The following is a 10,764-nucleotide window of genomic DNA, read 5'->3' on the forward strand; positions in this document are numbered from 1 at the left end:
GATTTTATAGACTTGTGATCCTAGGATACATGTAGATTCCAAGAGTTGGGGATTTGCTATTTTAGGGTTGCAATGGATGGGTAGAAGTGCCCTAAGGCGTAAGCATCCGAGAGTACAATTGTACAATGCACTAGTTGGGTTCACATTCATTTGGCACACATCCACTAGATGAACTTCTTATGTGCACCATTGCTAAGCACACTTGGGTGTGATGGGCACATTTGTTGGGTGTGTGGCATCTCGGGCCCAACGTGATAAAGATGTTTGATAGTTGATGGAACAAGAATGAAGTGGGAAAATGCACCATTGGCCACACATTCGTCAGGCACACATCAACTAGACACACTTGTTGGGTGTACCTTTGTTGGTTGTGCTTGGGCACCTTCAGCACAGCAGCATTGGATGGACAAGAAGGGGCAAAGACTAATAGGCACACATATGTTAGACATGCTTACTGGGTGCACCCTTAGGCACCATTGGCTACACATTCGTCAGGCACACATCAACTGGACACACTTGTTGGGTGTACCTTTGTTGGTTGTGCTTGGGCACCTTCTACACAACACCATTGGATGTCAGATAGTGGATGGACAAGAAGGGGTAGAGACTAATAGGCACACATATGTTAGACATGCTTACTGGGTGCACCCTTGCCATGTGTGCTTGGGTGCCTTGGGCACACTTGTTAGGTGTGTTGTGACTTAAGCACAACACCATTAGATGTTGGACAATTTGAAATCAAGTAATGAAGGGGGTTAAATGCATCATTGATCATAGAAGTTGGTGATGTGGACACTTGAGTCCACTTAAGCATAGAGAGGTTTGTAATATGCCAAAGAAGGATGCAAGTGTGAGACAAGTCTTGTATAAGTAGTGGACACCTCAAAGTTGCTAAGGCATCATCCATTGATCATTCACCAAGAGTGTAAATGAGCTCGATTATCGTGCTAAGTTCAAGGTTGGCATGGTAGGGTGAAACTGCACTAACTGAGTGAGAAGAAAAAGAAGACAAGAATTACAAGAGGCAATCTTTCAATTTTTTAAAGGGTTTGGATTGTGAAAGTCTATTGGGTAGTAGTTAAGGCAATACTTTCTTTGACTCATTGTATATCTAGAATAAAGTTGCAATTATGTTGTTATATATCTGTGACATTTTTTATATGATAACAATAAGGCACTTGCCTTGGATGCTACCTCTACTTTGTGTGTTGTTATAATATGTTTACTTGAATGAATGTTATGTTCCTTGCAATGTATTTTGTTGGTTAAGTGTTAAGTATTGTTGGGATGTTTTAAAGGTTGTGGTGGGACATGTGCCTATTGTTTAATGAATTTGATTAAGTTGGATTCATTTGCATTTGATACATTGTAGCTTACAGTAGAGTTATGAGTAGACCTCAAGTTAAAGTGTGTAGTGTGGTTGTTGTAGGTGTATGTTGGCCAACCGACTGTGGTTGAGTAAAACTAGTGTCACACAACCTCAAGAGTCAAAACAGGCTTGGGGAAACTTAGGTTCTTGTAGAAAAATTCTAGCAAACTGTAGGTTCATGACAAATCGTATCAAAGCAGTGCAAATGTTCATTATGTTTGACCAAACTTGAGGCAAATTAGTAGGTTTGGGGACAAAATCAACCACAAGAGTGACTTAAAGGTTGGAACAAAAACTTTGTTCCTTTTTTAATCAAGCAATCAAGACTACATTTTTGCACAAAAGTTGAATACTTCAACCTCTCTTAACCATGACTTAGAAGGGCGCTTCAAGCTTCGGTGGCAAGTTAAGCAGGTTGACAAAAGTAGGCTGAGGTAGTAAAGTAGATTGAGTCTTTGAGACTTCGGGTAGATTCTTTGCCCATACCTATATGCAGATGGATGGTGCAAAAGAAGAGTATGTGATGACAATGAAGCAATTGAAATTGCCCAAATCTAGTGTTAAGAATGTTGTTTGTTTCCTTTATTATCAGAATCATTTTGCTATTGATTTTCCTTTGAAGAAGATGTTGGAAGACTTGGAAGTACTCCAAGTGCAAAAAATTTAGAAGATAAAAACAACAGTGTTGGGAGGAGCCCAAGTGTACCAAACTTCAAAGGCATAGGTTCTTGATAGGCAAATTTAGGGTAGTAGTTTGGTAGGCAAGTGTACCAAACTTTTGCATGTAGTTTAATATATTTGTGTTAATTAATTCCATAAATTCAACTTAACAAGTTATATTTGTGTTGATGGGTTGAATTTGTTGTTTGGATGGACTCTATGGTATGTAATCTTAGTTGGATTTCCAATATACTTTTAAACCATATTTTCATTTTATTTTTTAGTACTATTAGATATTATATCTTACCTCATTTTATGGTTAACATTGTATAACAAAAACATGCGTTGTGTTATGTAATTAATACTAACATGTAATATTGATTTTTTTTGTCAGAATGCTATAGGTAATGATTGCCAAGACGATGATCCAAATTATGTTCAACATATATCAAGAGATGATGAGGATGAGGATGAGGATGATGGTGGTGAAGGAGGAGATGATGATGATAGTTGCGGTGTTGGTGATGATGTGGATCAGAGTAATGAGGATGGTCAAGATGATTATGAGGATGATCTTGGTGGTGGTAGCTAGGCATGCACATGCATTGTTTTTTATGAAGAAATTATTGTGTAGAATGACATTGTTATGTTTAGATGGGTGTTGTGAATTTACCCTATATCAATGAGACATTTTGATTTTGTAATCATACGATGAGTTTGATTTATGTATGTTGTTAATTTATCGTAGAATAACGATATTCATGAAATATTTTGATTTGTTAATCATATTTGAATTTTAGTTGTTTTGATTAAAAATAATACTGATTTTATTAGTATTATGTTGCTATTTTATACATGTTTTGAAAATTGTTAATGGCACATTGTTATTTTTTTGGATGGATGTTGTCAATTTCTCTTACAAATGATTTTGAATTGTGATATCTGCTTTAATGATATTTAGAAACTATCATATATTTCACTATGAATCTATAAAGGGGGTCATATATGTAAAGAAAAATATACTCTATATAAGAAGTCAAATGCGGATGTAACCATGGATGCAAAATTGAAAGTAAAATTGGATGTTAAACTAGGAATTAATACAAAATGCAAACAATTGACATACAAAGTGTTTTAAATTAGAAGTGAAAAATTGTGCAATAGTTGACACAAAGAAGGGAACAAAACATGGCATACAAAAGGATATCAAATTGGGCAAAAACAAGGACACATAAATGGGCACCAAATTAGATGCAAAAAAAGACAACAACTAGATGTAAAATAAGATGCAAAGTTGAGCGTTAAAAAGAAGCAAAAAACGTTACAAATTAATATGCCAAATGATGATGCAAATAATGGTGTAAATTTGGGATGCAAAAAAAGGAAAAAAAAAAGATGTAAGAAAAGACATAAAACAAGATGCAAAATGGGGCTGAAAAAAGGTGAAACCAAGGATGCCATATTGGATGTAAAAAATGATTCCTAATCACATGCAAATTTAGGCTCGAACTCAGACACAAAATTATATGCAAATGTGGACACAAAATGAGGCAAAAAAAGATGCAAATTTGGATGGTGAAAACGATGTAAAACTAGACACCAAAGAAATGCAAAATTGGATGAAAAAGTCGGTGTAAATAATGGTGCAACATTGGACACAAGTAGACAAAAAATGGTGCAAAAAGGGGCATAAAATAGCTTAAAATTGGATGCAAAACTTGGTGCAAAAACAAATACAAAATTAGACGTAAAAAATGGCTCTACATTGAATGTACCATTAGACACAAAATAAGATGCAAAGGTGGACTCAACATAAGATGCAAATATAAATGCAAATTTGGATGCTCAAAATGATGTAACATTAGATGCAAGAGATGGTGTTAAAAATGATGCAAAATTGGATGAAACAAATGACGCAAAATATGGTGCAAAATGAGATGGGAAAAATGGAGACAAATCAAACGTAAATGTGGATGTAAAAAATGGTCCAAAAAAAGATGCAAAAATGGGCACAAAAATGGATGCAAAATTTGGCGCTAAATCAAATTCAACACATGGTGCAAAGATAGGCACCAAAGCTGGTGCAAAAATAGAAGAAAAAACTAGTGTAAGACTAGATACAAAACCTGGCGTAAGATTAGATGCAAAAACTGACACAAAATGGATGCATAAAAAGACGTTAAATTGGATTCAAAATACAGTGTAAACTTGATGCAAATGATGGTGCAAAAATGGAAGCAAAGAATGACACAAAATAGGAAGCAAAAGAGAATGAAAAATAGATGCAAAAAATGACACAAAACTAGAAGCAAAACCTGTCATAAAATAAGATGCAAATCTTGGTTCAAAATTTGACGCAATAAATGATGCATAGTTTGGTGTAAAAAATGATGCAAAATCTAGCGTGAAAAAGGATGCAAAATCGGGTGCAAAAAAGGACGCTTTAAAAATTGTACAATAGAGCCAGACTTAGCGCCAGGTTTCTCATCACAATTACAAAAAAAATGCACTAAAATCTGGCGCTAAATCTGGCGCAAATCGCTGGTTTTGTTGTAGTGCACTGCTGTATTCCAAATTTTGATGAGTTAATCCATTTTGATAAATTTGCAGTTAAGGGAGGGAAAAACAGCCTAATCTTGGCCTCCCTAGGTTTCAATTGCTTGTTGTAGAATATAGAGATGAATATCTGTCCAAACAGCTTAATCTTGGTAGATTTGTAGATAGGTAGATAAACAAGGGTGCTCAACAGCCTAGTCTGAGCCCCTGGATGCAATAAGTGTAGATTTAGATAGGAGGACAGCAAGAAGAAAAGAATGAAAAGCTGGGTATGCTAGTTCAAGTGCACCCAAACCAAAAAGAAGAGAAAATGCTAGGTAAGTAGGCTGGGTAGGTAGTTTTGTGATGGCAGATTAATGAATTGTGATCCATTTTATATTGTCAAGTGTTATATCTATTTAGATCACAAGTATGAGGCAGTTTTCCATTTGGATCATCTCAAGCGAGGCATGTTTAACTTCCCCTTCTTCACCTTCCCCAAATCACTCACTAACTTCCCCAAAGAGGTCAAGATCTGCTTGATATCTCTTAGATTCATCATTCTTCATATCATTTGCCTTGGTAAAGATCTGCTTTACTTAAGGATTGTTCACATGTTCTCTAACAAGTTCTATTGCTCTTTATAGCCTAAGATTTCCAAAACTTAGCACTTTCTTCACACTTTCATGTTAACTACTAACTTTATTATGTAAATCGCTATGTTTTCCCCCTTCCCTTATTAAAAATATGTTATAAATCCCTTTATATACATATCCCCTCCCTTTCCTTGAAAGGTAACCATAAGTATCCTTTGGGAATTACTAAGTTTATCTGAAACTTAGCTTTGGACTCCTTCCAAATGCATAGTACTCCTTTATCATTTCATAAAACCCCCTTTTCATACTTTTGGACCCCTTCCAAAAGCATTACTAATCCTCCTTTTTTTTACATAAAAAACCTTCCGATGCCTTAAAAACCCCTTTATGGCATGTAAACCCTCCTCCGATCAGAATCCCCTCCCTCTGACGCGATATCGCTGTCGGAGGTCACAACAGTAATGGCCCCTTGTATATATACACTCCCCTATATCATGCCCCCACCGATGCGATTATCGCAATCGGCATATCGCGATACATATGTGCCCATATTATAAGTCCCCATCTTTTTTCCGATGCGATATTGCTATCGCACCCGAAAGTGATATCACATCGCAAGCATTCTTACCACATACTTCCACCTTTATCATAATACTCTGCTTTTATCGTTATATAGCGTTTATCGCAAAATCCATGTTTTATGGTTAAAGCTCCGCTTCACCGCAAAAGAATGCATTTCCAAAGTTTTCTGCTTCATCGCAAGCCTTATCGCTATCGCTATCGCAATTATGCATAAGCCGTGCCCCATGGTTCCCCGCCGACACGATATTGCGACTTAATCGCAACCGTCCATTGCCCCGCCCAGATCGACGGCCCATATGTCTTATTGCATCATTCCATATATATGGCTCCGACTGCCGGAGCCGAAATAATATAAGGCGGGCATATATATATTTCGGGTCCGAAGAGGCCCCTTTATACAGCCAAGCGGGAATGCTCCGATATGGCGGAGCCGAAATAACAATAAAACAGGCATAAAGATTTTGGGTCCGAAAAGGTGGTGGTACTATACGCCCCTTTTGAAACCCGAAAAGCCATAAAACATAGTTTTGAAGGGTTTCGGGTTCGAAGACCCATTTCCATTGTAACCCCGCTGATTTGGGACCGCCAATGGGCCGGACCCGAAATCCATACAAGAAGGGGCCTATAACATTTCGAGTCCGGGGATTCATCGCTCGTCGGAGGCATTGTGTTTTGGGACCACCGATCCGCCAATATGTGATTTAGCGCCAGCCGTTGGATCGGCCCGCGCCAGATCCAACGGCCACGATTTAATATTTTGAACAGTGTCCGCTAAAGCGCCCAAATTTCATGAATTTGCACAGTTTTGAAAGCATTTGTGTATTATAATAAAAGGGGCCATTTTTAAGGTTTGTGTACAGCGCTCCCGCCCGCCACAACTGCAAAGGAACGATGCTTTCCTTGGCTATTTTGAAATCGCTTCAGGCCCATAACACTTCCAAAATGCATGGTTTCTCCTTGGCGGTCTATTGGCGCCACTTTTCAGCGGTTTTTACAACAATTTTCTTAGTTTGAAGTCAGTTTTGAAATCGGCAAGGGCCGATAGGTTCCCAAAGGCGGCAGATGGCCCCTCAGCAATTCTTTGGCTGAACAACGGCTAGAAAGGAGCAATTTTGATATTAAAGTGTATCAGTTAAAGGACAAAGGGGCGATTTGACATTTTGAAGTGCTTCAGAGGCAGAAAGTGGCCCGATTCAGTGTCAAAGTGTATCAGAGGAAGCAGCAAAGAGTATCAGATCAAAATATTAGTAGCCCGAAGCAGGAGAACATTAAATAGCCCCCCAAGCAAAGTCAAAGAAAGCAGTGAAGCCATAAAGGCCCTCAGATCACAGTTAAGGCACATTAAAGCCACTTTGTAGCAGTAGAACCGCTTGAGAGGTGCTGATAAAAGTTTTAAAGGCATAATTATTGCAGAAACAGGGTATAAAGCCACATTTGAGTAGCGCTGCAATTATCAAGGCACAGTTATGGCAAATTGCCAGTGCATTGCAGCAAAGGACCAATATTTATTCATTCTTGAGGCTACTACCCCAGCGCAGCTGTTAGATAGACATTCTTTCATTTATTTTCAACAGATGTTAGGTTAGAAGCATTTATTTCTTCAGATATATCTCAGATCTGTTGTTCTAGATATTTTTATTTATTTTCTCTATAAAAGCCTCCCTTTGTATTATGAAAAGGGTTGGTTGGTTGTATTTCTCATTCTAGACTCTTGCGCTGTAAATGTTGAGAACTTCTGTAATCAAAGATTGTTGGAATATTTGCATCTGAAGTGGTTGGCTGTGCTTTCAATGGCTGAAGAGCTTGATATGGAATTCTCGTGCTTACTCATGGTCCAATAAGTCTTTTCTCCCTCTGTTTATCAGTTTATATGTATCAGTATCATCTATATATCATAATCTAAGTTGTAGGAAGAAGGAATAGTTCAGAACTGGTTTTCATGCCCTTTGTCCTCAATTCTTGTAACTTTTCTATGTTTTCCTCCGAATTAGTGATGAATATGTATGCTTAATTGATCATGTTTAAGCTATTTCCTTCATTATATGAATGCTATTTAGGAATCCTTCATTGCTCCTACATAGTCTTCATCCACTTTCCCTCTTTGGCTGGATGAGAGATCCTTAATTGCCTCTCATTTTCTGACCTCCATTTCATCCTTGTTCCAGCATTAATCATTGTGCCATGTGTAGCTATCCTGCTCCATATTCCTCTCTTCTACCAAGGAAAACACATCCATCGAGTTCGCATTCATAGACTCCATGCCCAATGGTTTGAACTTCTTACCCTTTGCATGCCAACTTTGCTTGAATCTGTCAACCATCCCACCAAATTTAAATCAAACTCATGCACTCATATCTAGCCTAAAATCATCCCTTAAACAAAGCTAAATCCTAAAGAGAGAGCCCTCTCTGACTGCTGGTAGGCCAGGACCTGCAGTCCAAAGATTGGTTTGTGGTTACCTCGGCCGTATTCCCTTAGGAGTCAAAGGGAACAACCTGAGTGTTAACATAATGGCGACTCCGCTGGGGAGAATCATCTGTTTATTACTGTAAAATCCCCATTTTTGATCAGTTTGCCTCTCGAATAATCCCAAAAGATCTCAAAAAATTCCAAAAAACCAAATAATCACAAAAATCTCAAAATATTTTGATTCTTGAAGGAGATTTCCCTTTTTCTTCAGGACTATTTTCATATTTAGATCTGGTCTGTGTTGGTGGACAGAGATCAGACCCTTCAAAGTTGATTTATCCACGTGGCGACTCCACATAATCCTCATAATAAAGACTCCGCTGGAGAAATGTACCCAAAAGAATTATATAAGCAGATGAGGCTTTTGACTTGGATTATTATCCAAGAGGTCATGTTCTTTCTCTTCCATAAAATTTTGTTGTGTATATTGTATTTTAAACACAATTTTGAATTTGATTTTTATAATTTGCCTTTTGAAAATGTTATGGAAAAGCCGGCTTGCACATTAGAACAGCAGCCTTTAAACGCTGCTGAAGATCATCATGAAGCCAAGGAGGAAACAAATATCAAAGCAAATCATCCTATCCCTGTTCATATCGAGCCCAATCTTCCAATCCCTGTACATTCTCCCGTGCCTTGTAAAGTTCCTGATAGATATAAGCCACTCATTTTGCCTCCCGTGCTCAATCCTTTGCCCAAAAATCATCCTGAGTATCTCCCAAGATTTGATGGAGAGAATGGTGTTACTGCTCAAAAGCATATTCAAGCTTTTGAAGACTATCTTAATATATTTGAAGTAGAAGATGAGGATGTTATTATTAGGCTGTTTGCCCTTTCTTTGCAAAGCGAAGTTAGGACTTGGTTTAAAGCATTGCCTGAGACTAGCATCTCTGATCTTCAGCAGTTTCTTAATCTTTTCCTTGATAGATGGATGATCAAAATTAATTTCCTCTCACTCATTCAAGATTATGATCAGTTAAAAAGGCTCCCTAATGAATCTGTTCAGCAATTTTCTGATCGATTCAATCAAGTTTATCTTTCTATGCCATTAAATATTAGACCTCCCCCTGACCTAGCTCTATTGCATTATCCAAGAGCTTTTGATGCAGAAATTGAGTTCCGTTTGAGAGAAATATGCCCGTCCACCATGAAACAAATGCAGGACATAACTGTGGATGTGGAGGCAAATCTGAAAATGAGGGAGCAACAGCGCAAGGCAGAGCAAGAAGAAAAACTTCTTTATTTGTTAAAAGAATCAGAGGAAAGGATGCAGCAGATTGCAATGAAAGTTGAATGTTTAGAGCACTAGAACAGATCTGTTTTACAATAGGAATGTAGTGACATTCACAAACAAACCTGCCACAAAACAGATGACATATTCATACGGCCATATGTGAAGGAGCAATCTCCTGATATACTATGTGAATATGGCGGCTTCTCTTCTTTCAACTGCTTGCCAAAATACGATGAGTATAATGATGATTATGAGCCTAATGACCAAATTGGTGTTGCAGAGGAATCAGAGCCTATTTTGGCAGAAAGCACAGTTCAGGAGTAGCAGCCTGAATCTAGTGATCAGCTTGCTCATTTCAGCTATGAAGAGGAAGAGGAAAATGCAGTGTTTTGATTTCAGCAAAGGAACTTTGCCTTTCTGTTTTTAATCTTTTCAATTTATTAAGGAGAACTATCATGCAATTAACAAGAAAGTGGCAGCAAGTGTTGATATTGACCGTCTGGAGGATAATAAAATCATTGTTCAAAATGTATTGCCTCTGGTTTTGCAGCCCCAAAGAGCCATCGAATATCAAATTGACGAAGACTTAGAAGCAGCAGCATGTGATCAAATGATCCAAGTGGATCCCCTGCCTCTTTGTTTTCAGCCATCTCAGGTATTTGAAGAAGAAGAACAACAAGAGCAGATCATTCAGGTCCCATTCGAGGTTGTGTATAATGAGTTGCAGGTTTCGCTCCAAGTTTTGTGCAATCCATTAGATGGCAGGCTGAGTGATGAAGTAAACCACTGCTTTTCTCCACTAGAAGGCTGCAAGGCTCAATATCAAGTTGTTGATAGTCTCCCAATTCCAAAGCATCATGGTTGTCCCAAACTTTTGTACAGTTCTTTATTTCGGCCCAGCAATAATGTATATATGCTGTAGGACCTTTTTGTACAGGGTTTAAATTCAGCAAAGAAGGTCAGCAGTTTCTTGATCTTCTCAAAGATTAACAAAGCCATATCAGATTGCAAGATCTCTATTTCAAGCATCAGCCAGCACAAGCAGCAAAGCTCACTGATGTTTATGTTGCTCAAGTGGCTGCATTGGTTATTTCATTTCACCTAACATCAAAGTAAGTGCTGGTTAGGGTAAGTAGGTAGGATTAATAAGGCAGCCAGCCAAAGGAATTTTGTAGAATACAACAACAATTGAATACAAGGCAATCTGACCTGCTGTTCTTGGCTTTTCACAAGGAAAAGCCATCCCCAACTGGAGCCACTGTTAGCTTGCTGCTGCAGCAGGTATTCATCTTTCATGATCGACATTTTTACATGCCAAA

At 38.0% G+C, this 10,764-nt stretch overlaps 1 long non-coding RNA gene across 1 annotated transcript; it reads left to right on the forward strand.

Annotated features, from left to right (window-relative positions):
- The first annotated feature begins 2,222 nt into the window (after window positions 1-2,222).
- On the forward strand, window positions 2,223-2,665 carry LOC149139166 (uncharacterized). Its single transcript, XR_016265204.1, has 2 exons — window positions 2,223-2,251; window positions 2,424-2,665. It is a non-coding gene; the product is annotated as an uncharacterized LOC149139166 (long non-coding RNA).
- The last annotated feature ends 8,099 nt before the right edge of the window (window positions 2,666-10,764 follow it).

The sequence above is a fragment of the Pinus tabuliformis genome, chromosome X, assembly GCF_031772625.1.
Source record: "Pinus tabuliformis cultivar Carrire ecotype Pingquan chromosome X, CPIR1, whole genome shotgun sequence".
NCBI lineage: Eukaryota > Viridiplantae > Streptophyta > Pinopsida > Pinales > Pinaceae > Pinus > Pinus tabuliformis.